General features: G+C 40.5%; 1 long non-coding RNA gene across 16 annotated transcripts in view; it reads right to left on the reverse strand.

Moving 5' to 3' along the window:
* LOC105470662 (uncharacterized) overlaps nt 1–16,788 on the reverse strand; it is a 411,643-nt gene that overhangs the window by 302,865 nt on the left and 91,990 nt on the right. For all 16 annotated transcript variants that reach the window (XR_011613241.1, XR_011613249.1, XR_011613245.1 and 13 more), the window contains one exon: nt 1,999–2,149. This is a non-coding gene — a long non-coding RNA (uncharacterized lncRNA). The remainder of the gene's footprint in view (nt 1–1,998; nt 2,150–16,788) is intronic.

Raw genomic sequence — 16,788 nt, forward strand, 5'->3', positions numbered from 1 at the left:
TGGCCAAACCATTTGTTAAAATGTTTACCCAAATAGTATCCAGACCTGCCATTGGGAATTTCCTCTATCTCTTCTTTAGGATTTTGTCTATAGAAAATAGGGGGGGGGCGGAAAAAGAGATATTTTAGGCAGAGAAAAATATATGTGCTGAGAGATGTGTTAACAAGGAGATATTCAGGACCCGTTGGCTGGTTTGATTCAGCTGGAAGCTAGGCTGTATGGCGAGGAAGAGGTGTACATGGCAAGAGGTGAGGTCAAAATAATAGACTGAAGCTATTCCAAGCAGTTTGGAATCCATTCCGCCTTACCTAAGTGCCTTAGGATGAATAGCCTACCCTATGGGAAATGGGCGTTTTGTCCTGGCATTTTCCCGGCCTCCTCCTCACTTTTAATTAAGTGGACAGATCTGCATTTGGCAACTCAGGGCAGAACACAAACTGTCCCCCAGTCTTTTCTGGCTAATTTTTTTTTTTTTTTTTACAAAATCCTGTGATTTATAAATGTGCTTTTAAAAAAAAAAAAAAGTGAGAGAGAGGCAGTTTGCAAACAAATCCAAAGTATATTGGAGAAAATATGTAGGAAAAGCGGTTTCCCTATGTATTAGTCCATTTTCACACTGCTATAAAGAAATACCCGAGACTGGGTAATTTACAAAGGAAAGAGGTTTAATTGACTCACAGTTTCTCATGGCTGGGGAGACCACAGGAAACTTACAACCATGGCGGAAGGGGAAGCAGGCATGTCTCACATTGTGGCAGGCAGGTAGTGAAGTACAAGCACAGGAAAAACTGCCACTTTTAAAACCATCAGATATCACGAGACTCACTCACTATCATGAGAACAGCACAGGGAAAACCACCCTCATAATCCAATCACCTCCCACCAGGTTCCTCCCTTGACACATGGGGATTACAATTGAAGATGAGATTTAGGTGGGGACACAGAGTCAAACCATATCACACTAGAATACAAGGAGAATCCTCCCAGGTTGGAGGAGAAGGCTTTAAGCAAAAGAGAGAAGGAAGGAGGTCTACGGGCACAGAGAGGTAGGAGAGGCAGGAGACCTGGACTTCAATTCTCTGTGGACTCTAGAAAGGCAACAAGCACCAGGAAAGGAATGACCACAGAGCAAGTCGAGGAAGGTGGGGCCATAAACAACTTCCCCCAAATCCCTTCATCCCAAACATGGCAGAGAGGTAGTAGAAAGCTGCTGTGCTTGTAGGGAAAATGGAGCAATGAACATTCCTGCAGGAAATCTATGTGGTCAAAGCCAGCAGATCAAGGGAGCCACCTCTTTTGCCTGGGCATAATGCAATGCCCCAAAAACATGAAACAACCAGGAAAGGCTAGGGGGGCTTATGGTTACCAACAACTGAAGCTCATTCTGATTAATTCCAGCAGGAAGAGCATTTATCATATGATTCTTAGTCACTCACAAAGCTCCCAGGAGCTCCAAAGAGCCAGGTTTGGAGGCTTTGCAGTCAGAATATTGCACAAAATTAAGGTGTAATACTGGTGCCATGACAGTGCCCCCATGAACAGACCCGGGCACAGATACAGGAGTTTGGACCATATGTAGTGATGCCAACGGTGCTGAACACTGGACACTGATACCCAAACGACTTCTGCCAAATGCCACCGCCATTGCTAGTACCAGTCACCAGAATGCATTCCGTGCAATCCCTGCATTCTCCTGTCTCAAGCTTTTAATGGCCATCTGGAACTTCCAGGGAGATCAGGAAAGCACGTAACTGGGGTTTTCCTCTTAAGATGGGAGAGGCGAGTTCAGCCTTACAAAGACAAGGTTTCCTCAGACCTGGGAAGGCAACTCAGATGCACTGACAAATGTCCAACCCATGAAGGAACCTCCAGAAAGAACTGAGTTGAAGTCTTCTGCCAGCCCAGAACAATGGGAACTCCAAGTCAGCAATGAGAGAGAGATATATAAAATAAAATCCGACTGCACATCTTAGTTTACAGACTAAAGTTTGTACTCACTTTTGTGTGAGTCAAGGGTCCACTGTTTTTGTGTTTGTTACAATCAAACTGCTCAGCAGAGGGGTAAAGAACCCAGACTCTCTCAATTCCTGGCTCCACCACTTACTAGTTGGGTGACTTCTTGTTATTTAGCACCTTCTGCAATAATTCCCTGCACAAAAAAAGAAAAAGGAATAATGATAGTAGCTACCTCATCGCATTATTCGGAGGATGAATGAGCTCTATGGCAGATTGAATTAAGGGCTCTAATTCTTCTCCATCACTGTATCTGCCCTCTTTGGCATGCCTCTTTGCAGTTTCATTCCCTGAAGAGGGAGAACCTCAGCCGGCCGCAATGAGCTCATGCCTGTAATCCCAGCACTTGGCCCAGAATCCCAGCACTTGGCCTGTAATCCCAGCACTTGGCCTAGAAGGCAAGGTGGAAATATCGCTTAAGGCCAGAAGTTTGAGACCAGCCTGGGCAATGTAGCAGTTTCCACAAAAATTAAAAAATTAGCCAGGTGTGGTTGCATGCATCTGTAGTCTCAGCTGTTTGGAAAGCTGAGGCGGGAGGATTGCGTGAGCCCAGGAGTTCAAGGCTGCAGTGAGCTATGATGGTGCCACTGCATTCCAGCATGGGTAACAGAGCAAGACCCTGTCTCGAAAAAAAAAAAAAAAAAAAAAGAGGGGGAAGAAGAAAGAGATAGAGCTTCTTATATCACCTTGTGTCTTACTGGCCAACAGACTGTAATGAAAGTGATTGTGTGACAGTTCTGAGCCTAGGCTTCCAAGAAGCCTTGTGTGGTCCTGCTTGGCCTACTACCACTGTCCTGAGACCATGCCCAGACTGACCTGCCAAAGGACATGAGCCAGGTGGAGCTGAGTCGAGTCACCCCATCACCCAGTAGCCCCTGCTGACAGCCTGCTGACCCCCGGATATGTGAGCAACCCAGACAAGCTCAGCAGGGCCACTTAGATGACCACTCCTGAGAAAAATCAATAAATGCCTATGTTGCATGTCACTGAGCTTTTGTAGCTGTTATTTTATGCAGCAATAGCTAAATGTTACAGAACTGTATTAAAGTTTTTAAATACAAACAAAAAAAGCAAGCACATCATAAGAATCCTATAAATGTTAACAAGCATACAAAAAAGAAGGTATCGTATAAAAACACTAGCAGTTGTGTAATTTAACGTGGCAAGGGCTGACATTCCATAGAAAATTATCAATGAGATTTGTCACTCAAGGGCACCATTCAGATAGATATTCTTACTATCAGGTATAAAAGGCCGACTTTCTCCCTAAAACACAGATCTGAGTGAAGGTTAAAAAATAAAAACCTTGCAGACCCTAGCTGTCTAGATTTGATATCTAGTAGAAGCATATTTGGCCTTGCTGACTCAACACCTAAGTTACATGTGATAAAATAGACCACTGCAGCTCAAAGTCCTATTTAAGCCCCAGATCAATGGTTTAACTCTTATGTCAGGACAGGTAGACACTGCTATGTGATGGAAATGTTGTTTGGAAAAAAAATTATTTTTAGTGGTAAAAACCGAGACAGCCACATCTGTTTTCACTGGTTTAATGTTCAACCAACTCCTCAAAAGGTAAAGTCTGGATGTGTGCGAGTGTATTGTGGGGTATGTCGATTATTTTTATTCTCTATTATTGCACCTTCCTTCTAGCCCTGGTTCTTTCTCTTACAATTTTAAGTTTTTTAAAAATTCACTTTGGTAATCACAAAATAGTTTACTTTGCAAATCTACTGAGATGATCAAAAATCTGTTTCCTGTACTTCCACAGTAGGTGGTATATAATGAATTCAAAAATTCAGTAAATAGAGCTCCATGGGCCTACTTTTTTCTCCTGACTCCTATGATTATCATAATTTGATTTTATAGTTTTCTGTCCTAAGCTACCAGCTAGGGAGTAATCTTCACTGAGTCATGAACTTTCCCATCATTAACTGTCTGCACCTATTTTCAACATATCAGAAGTGTCCAATAACTACATTTTATCTGCCTTGAATAAAGTCGAGTTGAGACACTGGGGAGCACACATATAATAAAGTTTCCTTTATGCTTTCACAAAATCCGTGTGGTTTCCAGCTCCAGCATTATCTGTGACTCCCTTTCCGGGAGCATAGAGATTGCATAACACGTCTTCCATAGAGACCAGGACATATGTTTACAAGGAAAGAAATCTGAGTAATTTCCCACTGGTCCAAAGGGAATATTACACTCTTCTGTCATTCTGTGGTATATTATTTATGGCCCCTTTTTTGTTGGTTTTTTTTTTTTTTTCATTTGTGAGTTCAATTCCATGTCCTGATAGAAGGTGATAAAATGCTCAATATGTTAAAAAATTTTATCACTAAATCAGGAACAAAACTATAAATTTTGGCCTTTGAAATCAAAGTGACTGGTGAGGATCATTTTGCTCCTGAAATATTACAGTAGTGATCAATTTGCTATAAAACTAAGCAGTTTAGCTCAGCAATCTATAGTTGGAAAGCAAGTTGTTCAAGAAGAAAGTTTATGCCCAGCCCAAGAGATAAATTAAATTTTATGGGGAAAATATGCATTATTACATGCTTATCTGTTTAACATATTATTGTTTCCCACATCAGTACAATAAATATCTTTAATCACATATTTTATCTCACACACACATAGTGATGTGGTAATTTTATTCTTCCTGTATTGGTCCAAACATATTCGATTAATAATAGAATAGAGAAGAGCTTTCAGATCTTTAAAAAAGAAAAATTCTGATTTGCTTAGCAAATATACATGCCCTGTGAAATGGGGTTGGCTGGCAATGGAAGAATAATTCAGATAATATTTCCTAAAGGGTAAGCATCAACTAATCTAATTTATCCTTTTTCCCAAATTTAAACTCCCCTTCTTACACAGCAGCTTTCCACTAGAAAGGCTTTGGCTTAACTTGATTCCATTCATAAGGGGTAATTTCACTTTGAAGATTTTGCCTCAAAGTATCTGTTGGTTGTAAAAAATCAAACATAGAAGATACAAATTCAGGGCTTGTGCATATATAAGTAATCAATCATAAGAGCTTACATTAATTGAATCTCAGCACTTGTCAGGCTGATTTACATCACTCTGTGTAATTTCCACAAAAATCCTATGGGCTAGGAATGTTGCTATTTCTATTTCATAGATAAGGAAACTGGGCTTCAAGAAACTAGCTAAGCAATGACTGGAGGAGAAGAAGGGAACCACGTAGGAATCCATTGTTACAAACCCCTTTAAGAGAGGATAGCAGCTTGAAGTAAGAAGGTGGCAAGGTATTAATGGAGGTAAAGACCAGTGGATGAAATCCAGAAATATTTGAAAGATGAAATCAACAGGGCTAAATGGTTAGGTGGCTGTTGCCATTTCCAGAGAAATGCATTTTCAAATGTTTGCCAGCACCATTCGATACATTTATAATAATAATATAGGGCAGAAAAAACAAAGCATGTTTCTACATTGTTTCTTCATCCCATCTATTTTGCATGTAAATGAGTATACAAAAGACTTTATTGCTCACAACACAACACGCAGTATGAGCTTCATGTTTATTTCTATTCCCCTTGTGCCCTCAAGTCTCATGTTGGCAATGGAGAGATGCTGCACGTTGTACAGTGAGTAATAAGGTCTTTTGTTTCTGACCCGCAAGTCTCATGTCTGCTGCCAGCATCTATAAAATTGGTAGTGGGAAGGGGCCAGGCGTGGTGGCTCACACCTGTAATCCCAGCACTTTGGGAGGCCGAGGCAGGTAGGTCACGAGGTCAGGAGATCAAGACCATCCTGGCTAACACAGTGAAACGCCATCTCTACAAAAAATAAAAAAATAAAAAATTAGCCAGGCAAGGTGGCGGGCACCTGTAGTCCCAGCTACTCGGGAGGCTGAGACAGGAGAATGGTGTGAACCCAGGAGGCAGAGTTTGCGGTGAGCAAAGATTGCACCACTGAAATCCAGCAGCCTGGGCAACAGAGCGAGACTCTGTCTCGAAAAAAAAAAAAAAAAATTTCAGACCCTCTACACTTCTTGACAACAGCATTGTCCCTTGTCTAGTGATCTTTTAAATTATTTTTTAAATCTTATTATTATTAAATTAACTAATATTTCTTCCTCCTCTCCAAAAAATCTAAAACAGCCTATTAATTTATATTGCTCAAATTCCACAATTTTGGATTTCTACTTTTTTTCCTCATTTTTCAGCTGGTATAATTACACAGCAAATCAATATTATCATAATCCAGAAATATGAATTGCTACATCTATTTACATTTGCAGGCCGGGCGCGGTGGCTCACGCCTGTAATCCCAGCATTTTGGGAGGCCAAAGTGGGTGGATCACTTGAGGTCAGGAGTTCAAAACCAGCCTGGCCAACATGGTGAAACCCTGTCTCTACTAAAAATACAAATATTAGCCAGGCATGGTGGTGGGTGCCAGTAATCCCAGCTACTCAGGAGGCTGAGGAAGGAGAATCGCTTGAACCCGGGAGGCGGAGGTCGCAGCGAGTCAAGATCGCGCCACTGCACTCCAGCCTGGGCAACACAATGAGACTCCATCTCAAAATAAGAATAATAATATTTACATTTATAAATGTCTTAACAACATTCTAAATAAGTTGCTCAATACAAACGAACTGGCAGAAGCACTCCATTCATCAACAAATATTAACTGAGAACCTACTGTGTGCCTTTTACTGCACACGTGGTAGTGAGAAAGAAAGATATGATCCCTGCGCTCTGAGAGGTAAGCCTGTAAACAGAAATACAAATAATTGAGCAAGCAATTACAACAAAAGAGATTATCATGTTAAATGGTAGCTGCCATCAAGGGGAAAGTAACTCGTGAGCTGATATTTGGTGTCACTCGTACATAAAAGTTGACCAGAAAAGGGTGAAGAGGGTTATGGACTCAGAATCTGAAAACAGTTTATGCCGAGTCCTACAGGTGAGCAACACCTCGATGCATTTATGAAGTATGAGTGGAAAGAGGAGAGAGAGGAGGGGGAAAATAGGCAAGAAACAGGCAATACTGGTTTTTTCATCATATTATAAGGATTCAGATTCAGATTTTAGCCTGCAGGCAAAAAGAATGCAATACAGGGTCTTATGCAAAGAACCACACTTTAGAAAATAAAATATTTACATTCCAGAAAATAGAAATCGCACTGGCTGCTGAATTGAGAACCCATCAGAGGGAAAGACTGGCATGGATTCCCACCCACAGCACTACTGATATTTTGGGCAGGATAATTCTTCCCTGAGCGGGAGGACGGTCCAGTACATTGTAGGATTTCATCAGCATTCCTGACCTGTACCCAGGGATGGAAGCCACTTGCATACTCCTGATTACGGAACAAAAAAAAACATATCTTGGGGAGCAAAGCTGGCTCCCCCTGAGAAGCACTGGAGGAAAGAAAGCCAGGTTGGGGAGCCATAAGCCCGAGAGAGATAAAGGCAGACTTAACTGCAGAAATGGAGCAAAGGAGATGGAGTTGAGAAAATGGAGAAACAGCCTTGAAGTTTCTCACTGGTCTGTTTACACGCCCCTGAGAAGGGTCTGCTGGAATGATCCACTACTCGCCTGTGTACAGAAACGACTTTTACTACATACTTCTGCCTCTTACTCTGAGCAAAACCTACTATTGTGCTTGTCTGTCTCAACCCTGCTAAGTCGTATACATTCATACATATGTATGCATACGTTAAGTTTTTGCAAGCATAATTTAGACTTTTCAAAACAGTGACACAGTAACAAAGAAAAATTGAGACATGCATGCATTTTGAATATTGATTCCAGTTTCTTACATACTACCCCCGACGTTTTTCATGCTGCTTTGTTTTTATTCATTTGTTTTCTCTGCTTTTCCATGTCTTGCTCAACTTTAAAGAAATCTGCAACTAACAGGCAATTAGGCCCACCCATTACCTATAGAATACAAACACTGTCCCAGGCCAACCCACCAGAAAAATCTGCTGGTTACTAAATAAGGGATTTTATAGGCTCAGGAACAACGGAGATAACAATATTTTCATAAAATTTATTTTGTTAGAAATGGCTATTATATTTGCAAGAGGTGAACTCTGTGCTAGGAACTTTGCAAATATTATCTCGTATATTCAATCTTCACAAGTACTATACAGGAGCAGTGATTTATCCCCATTTTACATCTGCAAAATCTGAGACTCAGAGAGGTTAGTAAAGGAACCACTAATCAGTCACAAAGCTGGAAGAGAAAAGCAGTGGCTGAGCAAACTGTTTCTGCAAAAGGCCAGATAGGAAATATTTCTGGCCTTGCAGGCCATTTGATCTCTGTCTCAGCTACTCAATTCTGCAGTTAGCAGCACAAAGACAGCCATTGACAGTATGTAAACAAATGGACATGGCTATGCTCCCATTAAACTTTATTTACGGATGCTGACATTTTAATTTCATATAGTTTCACGTGAATATCATTCTTCTCTTGATTTTTTTGACCATTTGAAACTATACAAACTATTTCTAACTCACAGGCAGATGGAAACAGGCAGCAAACCAAACTCTGCCCTCTGGCCATAGCTTGCAAAGGTTCTGGTGGAGTGTGGATAAAATCATGGACCCTAGCGGCCGACTCCCTGGGGTTGAGTTCCTGCTCTCCCACATCATACATTAATAAACGTGGTGAGTTACTTAGCCAACGTCTCTGTGCCTCAGCATCTCAGGTTGGTTTCCCTAGAAACGGACCCTGAGATAGGTTTTGAAGGCAAGTAATTGATTTGGGAAGTGACATCAGGAAGCTCTGGTAGGGAGTATGACAAGGGAGGCAGGGAGGCCACGACCAGTCATGTTAATGAGCAGGTTCCTACTGGAGGCAAGTGGAGACTTGTTAGGGTCCCCTGAAAGACTGCATGGGCCGTGTGCCACTGTCACCCTGCCTAGCAAGGAAGCTGGGGTACTGATCATCTGACTCCGGTCTATCACTGGTTGACGGCTCCTCCTGGAGCATTAACGCACCCCAAGCTTGTCCCCCACCCATCTGTGAACAGAGCATTCCATGGAGCAGAGTCCCAGGGAACCTACAATGCAAAGTCTTTGGTGTATCAGGAAGCTGTGAAGCTTAGGCATGGAGTGGGGAACTGAAGGCCAGCACTGTTTCCTCACCTACAAAATAGGCATAATCACAACAGCTACCAGTTGGACACAGCGGCTAACACCTGTCATCCTATCACCTTGGGAGACCGAAGCAAGAGGATAGCTTGAGGCCAGGAGTTCGAGACCAGCCTGGGCAACATAGCAGCACTCCATCTCTACAAAAAAGAAGTTAGGCAGAGGCAGTGGCACGTGACTGTAGTTTTAGCTACTTGGGACACTGAGGCAGTAGGATCCCTTGAGCCCAGGAGATTGAGGCTGCAGTGAGCTGTTATCACACCACTGCACTCCAGCCTGAAAGAGCAAGACCCTGTCTCAAAAAAAAAAAAAAAAAAAAAAAAAAACCAGTAACTAAAAAATAATGGCTACCTCTGTGTACATGGAAAGATAGGAGGAAAGAACCTGTAAAGTGCTTTAGAGCTGGGATCAGGTGAGGAGGACGAGCCACTCGCCCTGAGCACAGAATTTCACAAGATGCAAAAAAGAAAAACTTAGTAATCAACATAAATCATACTTTCGTGTGATTTTATTTATTTAGTTTTGTTTGTTTGTTTGTTTGAGACAGAGTTTCACTCTTGTTGCCCAGGCTGGAGTGCAATGGCACGATCTCGGCTCACTGCAACCTCTGCCTCCCAGGATCAAGCAATTCTCCTATCTCAGTCTCCTGAGTAGCTGGAATTACAGGCTCCCCCCAACATGCCCAGCTAATTTTTGTATTTTTAGTAGAGATGGGGTTTCACCATCTTGACCAGGCTGGTCTCTAACTCCTGACCTCAGGTGATCCACCCACCTCAGCCTCCCAAAGTGCTGGGATTACAGGCGTGAGCCACTGTGTCAGCCTGTGATATTTTTTTAAATCAAAATGAGGGCTGGGTGCGGTGACTCATGCCTGTAATCCCAGCACTTTGGGAGGCCAAGGCAGGCAAATCACTTGAAATCAGGAATTCAAGATCAGCCTGGCTAACATAGCGAAACCCCGTCTCTACCCAAAATATAAAAATTAGCCGGGTGTGGTGGCAGGCACAGATAGTCTCAGCTACTTGGAAGGCTGAGACAAGAGAAACGCTTAAATCCGAGAGGCAGAGGTTGCAGTGAGCGGAGATCATGACGCCACACTCCAGCCTGGGCAACACAGCAAGACTCCATCTCAAAAATAAAATAAAATAAAATAAAGTAAAATAAAATAAAATAAAATAAAATAAAATAAAATAAAATTGAGTACCAAAAAATTCATTATAAACAAAGATCAGAATTTTAAATAAAAATAGGATCAGTTACAGTGCTGTACAGATCCATCTTAGCACCTGGAACAAGGGAGGAATGGTGCATCCCTACAAGGATGTAAGTTTATGATGCCCTTTGCAGTTATTTTTCAGAATCAGGCTTTTCAGACCATTATGTTGTACACCTTAATTATATAGAGTAAAAATAACTAAATAGATAAAGAAATGAAAATATCATGGATGATTTTGCTCCCCTTAAAGCCAAAAAGAGTGACATTATAATAGATTCTATTTGAAGTAAAAAAAAAATATATTAACTTAATGTGAGTTTTAATATACCTACTTTTTAGTTTTTCAGTATTGTTTTCAATTTCTTTAATATTCTGGGAAAAAACTGACCAATAAAAAATACCTACAAGCATACACAGAGAACGATAAACATTTTGCCTTTTGCCTCCAGTTCTTTGTTTTTTAAATAAAATTTCAACTTTTATTTTAGATTCAGGGGTAGGTATACAGGTTTATTACTTGGGTGTATTGCATGATGCTGAGGTTTAGGGTAAGAACAATCCCCCCACTCAGGTAGTGAGATAGTACCCAATCGGTAGTTTTTTTTGTTTTTTGTTTTTTGTTTTGAGACGGAGTCTAGCTGTTGCCCAGGCTGGAGTGCAGTGGCGCCATCTCTGCTCACGGCAAGCTCCGCCTCCCGGGTTCACGCCACTCTCCTGCCTCAGCCTCCCGAGTAGCTGGGACTATAGGTGCCTGCCACCATGCCCAGCTAATTTTTTGTTTTTTGTTTTTTGGGTTTTTTTTTTTATTTTATTTTTAGTAGAGATGGGGTTTCACCGTGTTAACCAGGATGGTCTTGATCTCCTGACGTTGTGATCCGCCTGCCTCGGCCTCCCAAAGTGCCGGGATGACAGGCGCGAGTCATCGCGCCCAGCCCCCAATAGATAAGTTTTAGTTGCCTTTTTTTTTTTTTTTTTTTTTTAAAGTAGAGACAGGGTTTCACTATGTTGCCCAGACTGGTCTCAAAGCAATCAGCCCCCCTCAGCCTCCCAAAGTGCTGAGATTACAGGCATGAGCCCAGCACCCATCCCCCAGTAGGTAGTTTTTCAGCCCTTCCTCTCCTCTCCTCCCCCACAGTAGTCCCCAGTGTCTACTGTTCCCATCTTTACATGCATGAGTACTCAATGCTTAGCTCCCACTTGGAAGTGAGAACATGTGGTATTTGGTTTTCTGTTCTTGCCTTAATTTGCTTAGGATATAATTTGCCCCCAGTTCTGAGAAGGCTCCTGTCTGTACTTAAAATTTTGGTATTTTGTTCATGATGAATTTTTGTGTTCATTTGAGATTTTTAAATATTGCATGAAAACATGATTTATCTTGATTTTTGAGATTTGGGGTGTTACCCTTCCCCTAAATTTTGTGCCTGAAACAAGCGCTCCACTGGCCCCGCCCAAGTCCTGGCCCTAGACGGTTCATGCACGGCACAGCAATCAAGTGCTTAATAAATGATAGAGAGCTCTGCTGCTCCTTTTCAAACCCAAATTGTCCAGCACTGCTCTGAGTATTCCTTCACAACTCCCGCCCTGCTCCCTGGGTCCATCAGAATAACCACATAGTCACATCGTAATAGTCACCACAATAAATTAGGTCTTTTTTTTTCTATCATGGCATGTGGGGAAAAATGCAGTCTTTTATTGAATATTTTTGAGGCATATGTGTTGATAACTACTCACATAACCTATTATGTAGGGGGAAAAGTTAGCAAAGCCAAGGCAATTATGGCAGGATAATTTGAAGGGCCCACTTTTTCTTGACAGCAAATTAATTGATGTTATAATGGGTATGTCACCCTGCCATCCATCAACATTTATTGAGTTCTGACAATGTGCTAGGTTACATGTGAAACAGAGCACACACACACACACACACACACACCCCAAAATCTCAACTTATTCCTTATCAAGTGTGATCCATTGATGATATAATTTGTAATGGATTTTTTTTAATGTAAAAGGGAAATAATATTGCCGGTTTGCCCTGTTTTCTCTTAGCCTCTTTTATTGAGTTCTGACAATGTGCTAGGTTACATGTGCAACAGAACACACACATGCACACACACATACCCCAGAATCTCAACTTATTCCTTTCCATTAATGATATGATTTATAATGGATTTTTTTTTTATGTAATAGGGGAAATAGTGCCTGTGTACCTGTCTCGCTTTCTCTTGTCCTACCCCCAGATTTTTCTTAGCACAATGGCTCTGGCTGGTTTTGAGGATGAGTTGTCATCAACTTCTGAAATGGAATAAAAATAATTTTGTTTGTGGGAAGAAGTGGATTTGTGTGAAAGATGCATTTTAACGACTCCTGTTTTTAATGACCCAAGCTTTCTAGAGCAACATTCAAGAATTGAAGCTGTAATCGGCTCTGCTGATTCAGTCTCGCAACATTTCACTACATACGCAGTGAAAAGAATCAGCGATCACTGTCTAACCAACTAACCTCAGTGTGCTCTTTGGGCCTCTTAGCAGGGAGATGCTAAGGCCTGGAAAAGCAAATAAATAACAGTTTAGTTGACAATGATCCTGGGGGGAAAAAAAAAGCCTATGAGTCAAAAGAAAAAAAAAATCACCAAGTAATTAAGAAAGAAACTCCGTTTCCAATTGCCAAATAAAACATTAAAGAATTGCAGGAAGCAAAACCAAACTGAAAAACAGCTATTTAATTTTTAGAGTTGCTGTTAGAAATTACAATGAAAGAACACTCTGGGGTGATGTATGACTTTGTCCCCAATCACACAGTACAGTTTATTTATTTATTTACTTATTTGTAGATGTATATTTGCTTTTGGCAACATCCTCCAGCATCAGCTCAAGACCTACAGCAGTGAAATTTCATCCTTAACCCCACATTTCCTTCATTCCAGCAGCTCTGGTTACAACCTAATGTTATTTTAACAGTTTTTCTTTAATTTAACAATATTTAATTTGCATTCGCTCAAGTGACATACAATAGATCATGCTATTACCATGATTTATATCAGATGAACTGGCATAAATTCAACATTATAAATTATGCCTGTAAATGAAACTATTATTTTACAGGAATTACTGTAGCAGAAAGGCTAAGGCCCCTCCAGTCAACCTTAGTCAAACCCACTCTTTAGAGTTTTATATTTTATGCCCGCAATAAATGCTTTTGTGAAAGCTCATAACCCACAAAAAAAGTCATTTGAAGTACATTAATTACGATAATACTATCCAAAAAGCTACAAGGGCCTATTTTTGTGACATCATTCTCTGATTTCTTGCTGCCTTAAATTATCCCTTTGATGGCTACGGAGATTAACAGTCATACTTTTGTCATTAAATATAAGGCATTTTAAAGCTTAATCCACCTAAGTTCTAATTGATATTGCTTTCAGTTGGCAGATAGCGACCTGATTTATAATTCAAATATGCGGCCTTATATGCATCTCTTCAGTATAATGCAAAAGCAAAGTTCCTCTCATCTTTCTCGGCAATGTTAACATCAAGGAAAAGTCGCTTTCTTTTTTTCCTTTTATATCCAAAGCCTAATTGAAAACTGTTCATTGAATTTCAACATGATAGAAAAGTCTTTTTATCTCTCAATTTGTCCATTAGCGATTATAATTGAAGAATCTGCTACACAGCTGAATTGATATTGTTCTTGTTTAAATTCTGAATTTCTCTAAATCTTTCAGAAGACATCAAAAAATATATGTCTATATATGCACACACACACACACACCCCCCCATATGTGGCTTAGACTATATCAGCTAAAATATTGCTTAAATGGAGGATTAGTCTAACTCTCCATGTGGATAAAGCCACACAAAGAAGGAAGTCGTCTAATTTTGCTGGAGAGCGTGTTGCATGATAATTTTACCAGCATGACCATAAGGTTTGCTAATTGCCACATCTGTTTAACAGCTGTCAGATGTTCCCCACATGCTGCCATTGATATTACAACAGAGTACATTACCGGGAGTTTTATTGTTTTCAACTGTTATTTATTTGTCATAGACATTACTACAGCTAATGACATCTATTTATGTTATATCACTAATTATTTTGGTTTTTTTTTTTTTTTGGAAACCTCTGTTTAATCCAGTTTTTGCAGTCTGGACTGCATCTTTCTCTCCTGCCCCCACCTCTTAACCCCTGGCTTTGTGTCCCTGCCATGACAACGCCCTCGTGTAGATGACAATAATTATTTTCATCTATAGTCATAAATATTTTAATAGATTTGTAGAATTTTTTTTAAAAAAAAAGAAGTTTTCAAAATGTCTTCATTCCTTAATGACACTGATGAATTCTTCCACTAAATCTCTAAGATGAGCCCATGTTACTAATGATAAATGCACAAATATATCACTATTTAGGCTGTCTTCGTGGGGGCAGTTAGTCTTGCTGATTTTTTGTAATTACTTTTATATTTCACCTGGTTCCTCACTACACTGCATTTTTTTAAGCATACCAAACTTTGACATCTATTAAGTAGAAAGCAGAGACTGACAAACTGCAGACTGAGCAAAATACGCATGGCCTGATTTAAAATGAATTGATAGGTGTCACTGATCTCTATTATATATAGAATGTGTGAAATCCGTATGATGTATTATTTATCCATAGTAGATGCCTTTTTGTTTCATTAATAAACCTGTATATCAGAGATATACAGTACTGAGGGTTAGTTTCAGGCAGTACAAAACGACATGATATTTGCCTGCCAATGCTCAATTATTTTCCTCATTTTTTTCCTGTATCTTTGCATGAATTATTAAGACCTGTGCTGTTTATTTAAGAATCTAATTTTAGTGCATGTGTCCAGCTGAATTCTGTTTTCTCCTCTAATGAAAGGAAAATGATGTGAGAATTTCCAATCTTAGCCTCAAATTTTAGATTTGCAATGCACAATGCAAGTTGTAAAGGTCACTGTGCTTTTGAACCACATAGCATAGACATTTGATGAGCCTAAAAATCCATTCTGGTTACGCATCACATCATGGCAACAAATTAAAGTAGAGCTGCTTGGTTAAGTCAAGCATAATTTGCATGTGCTTACAGAGAAATAGATTAAAGGAAGAAAGATCCAATGTGAGTAATTCTACAGGAACTATCTTATCTAAAATGAAGTTAGCTGATTGGAGATAACTTCTGGAAGTAACGGTGACTGACCGTCCTTCATATCATGATGTTCTAACACTGTCTATCTTAGTTATCATACTCAGACATCTCTCATTTTTATAACTAATAATGCATATTCATTTGTAATTAAATTATGCTGTAACCTGCACAGAACTCTTTGAAAAGGCTTATTGGGCCAGACGCAGTGGCTCACGCCTGTAATCTCAACACTTTAGGACGCCAAGATGGGTAGATCACGAGATCAGGAGTTCAAGACTACCCTGGCCAAGACAGTGAAATCCCGTCTAAAAATACAAAAATTAGCCAGGCGTGGTGGTGGGCGCCTGTAATCCCACCTACTCGGGAGGCTGAGACAGAGAAGTGCTTGAACCCGGGAGGTGAAGGTTGCAGTGAACCAAGATCGTGCCACTGCTCTCCAGTCTGAGCAACAGAGTGAGACTCTGTCTGAAAACAAAAAAAAAAGAAAGAAAGAAAAGGCTTATTGACATATTGAACAGAGACTATCTTATTTATAGAATTTGCTGAGCTTTTCTAAACAGAGACTTAAGGATAATATTTTGTTATGGATTAAAAGTGATTTAGGCAATACATAAACGATAGACATTTTATTTGGGAATTTTCTTTTTGGAGAACAGGGCCTTGCTCTTTTCCCCAGGCTAGCACAATCATAGCTTGCTGCAGACTCAAACTCCTGGGCTCAAGGATTCCCCTGCCTCAGCCTCCTGAGTGGCTAGAACTACAGGCACACACCACCATGCCTGGCTGGGTTTTTTCTTTTATTTTTTAGAAATGGGGTCTCTCACTATGTTGCCCAGGCTGGTCTCAAACTCCTGGCCTCAAGCGACTCTCTCACCTCAACCTCCCAAAGTGCTGGGACTACAGGAGTGAGCCACCACACCTAGTCTGGGGATTTTCTTAGATATTTTTGTTGTGTTAAATGACTGCCACAAAGACAGGCCTGTAACCAAGATTTTTTTTTTTTTCCACTTGTTTACTCAAGATCTGGAAAGAGAAAAATGATTAGCTTTTAATGTCCACATTTCTTTGAGAGAGCAGTTAGTTCCACAGCATCTGATAAGAAGTCTCAGGTGGGCCGGGCGCGGTGGCTCAAGCCTGTAATCTCAGCACTTTGGGAGGCCGAGACAGGCGGATCACGAGGTCAGGAGATCGAGAGCATCCTGGCTAACACAATGAAACCCCGTCTCTACTAAAAAAAAAAAAAAAAAAAAATACAAAAAGCTAGCCGGGCGAG

The sequence above is a fragment of the Macaca nemestrina genome, chromosome 15, assembly GCF_043159975.1.
Source record: "Macaca nemestrina isolate mMacNem1 chromosome 15, mMacNem.hap1, whole genome shotgun sequence".
Classification (NCBI taxonomy): domain Eukaryota; kingdom Metazoa; phylum Chordata; class Mammalia; order Primates; family Cercopithecidae; genus Macaca; species Macaca nemestrina.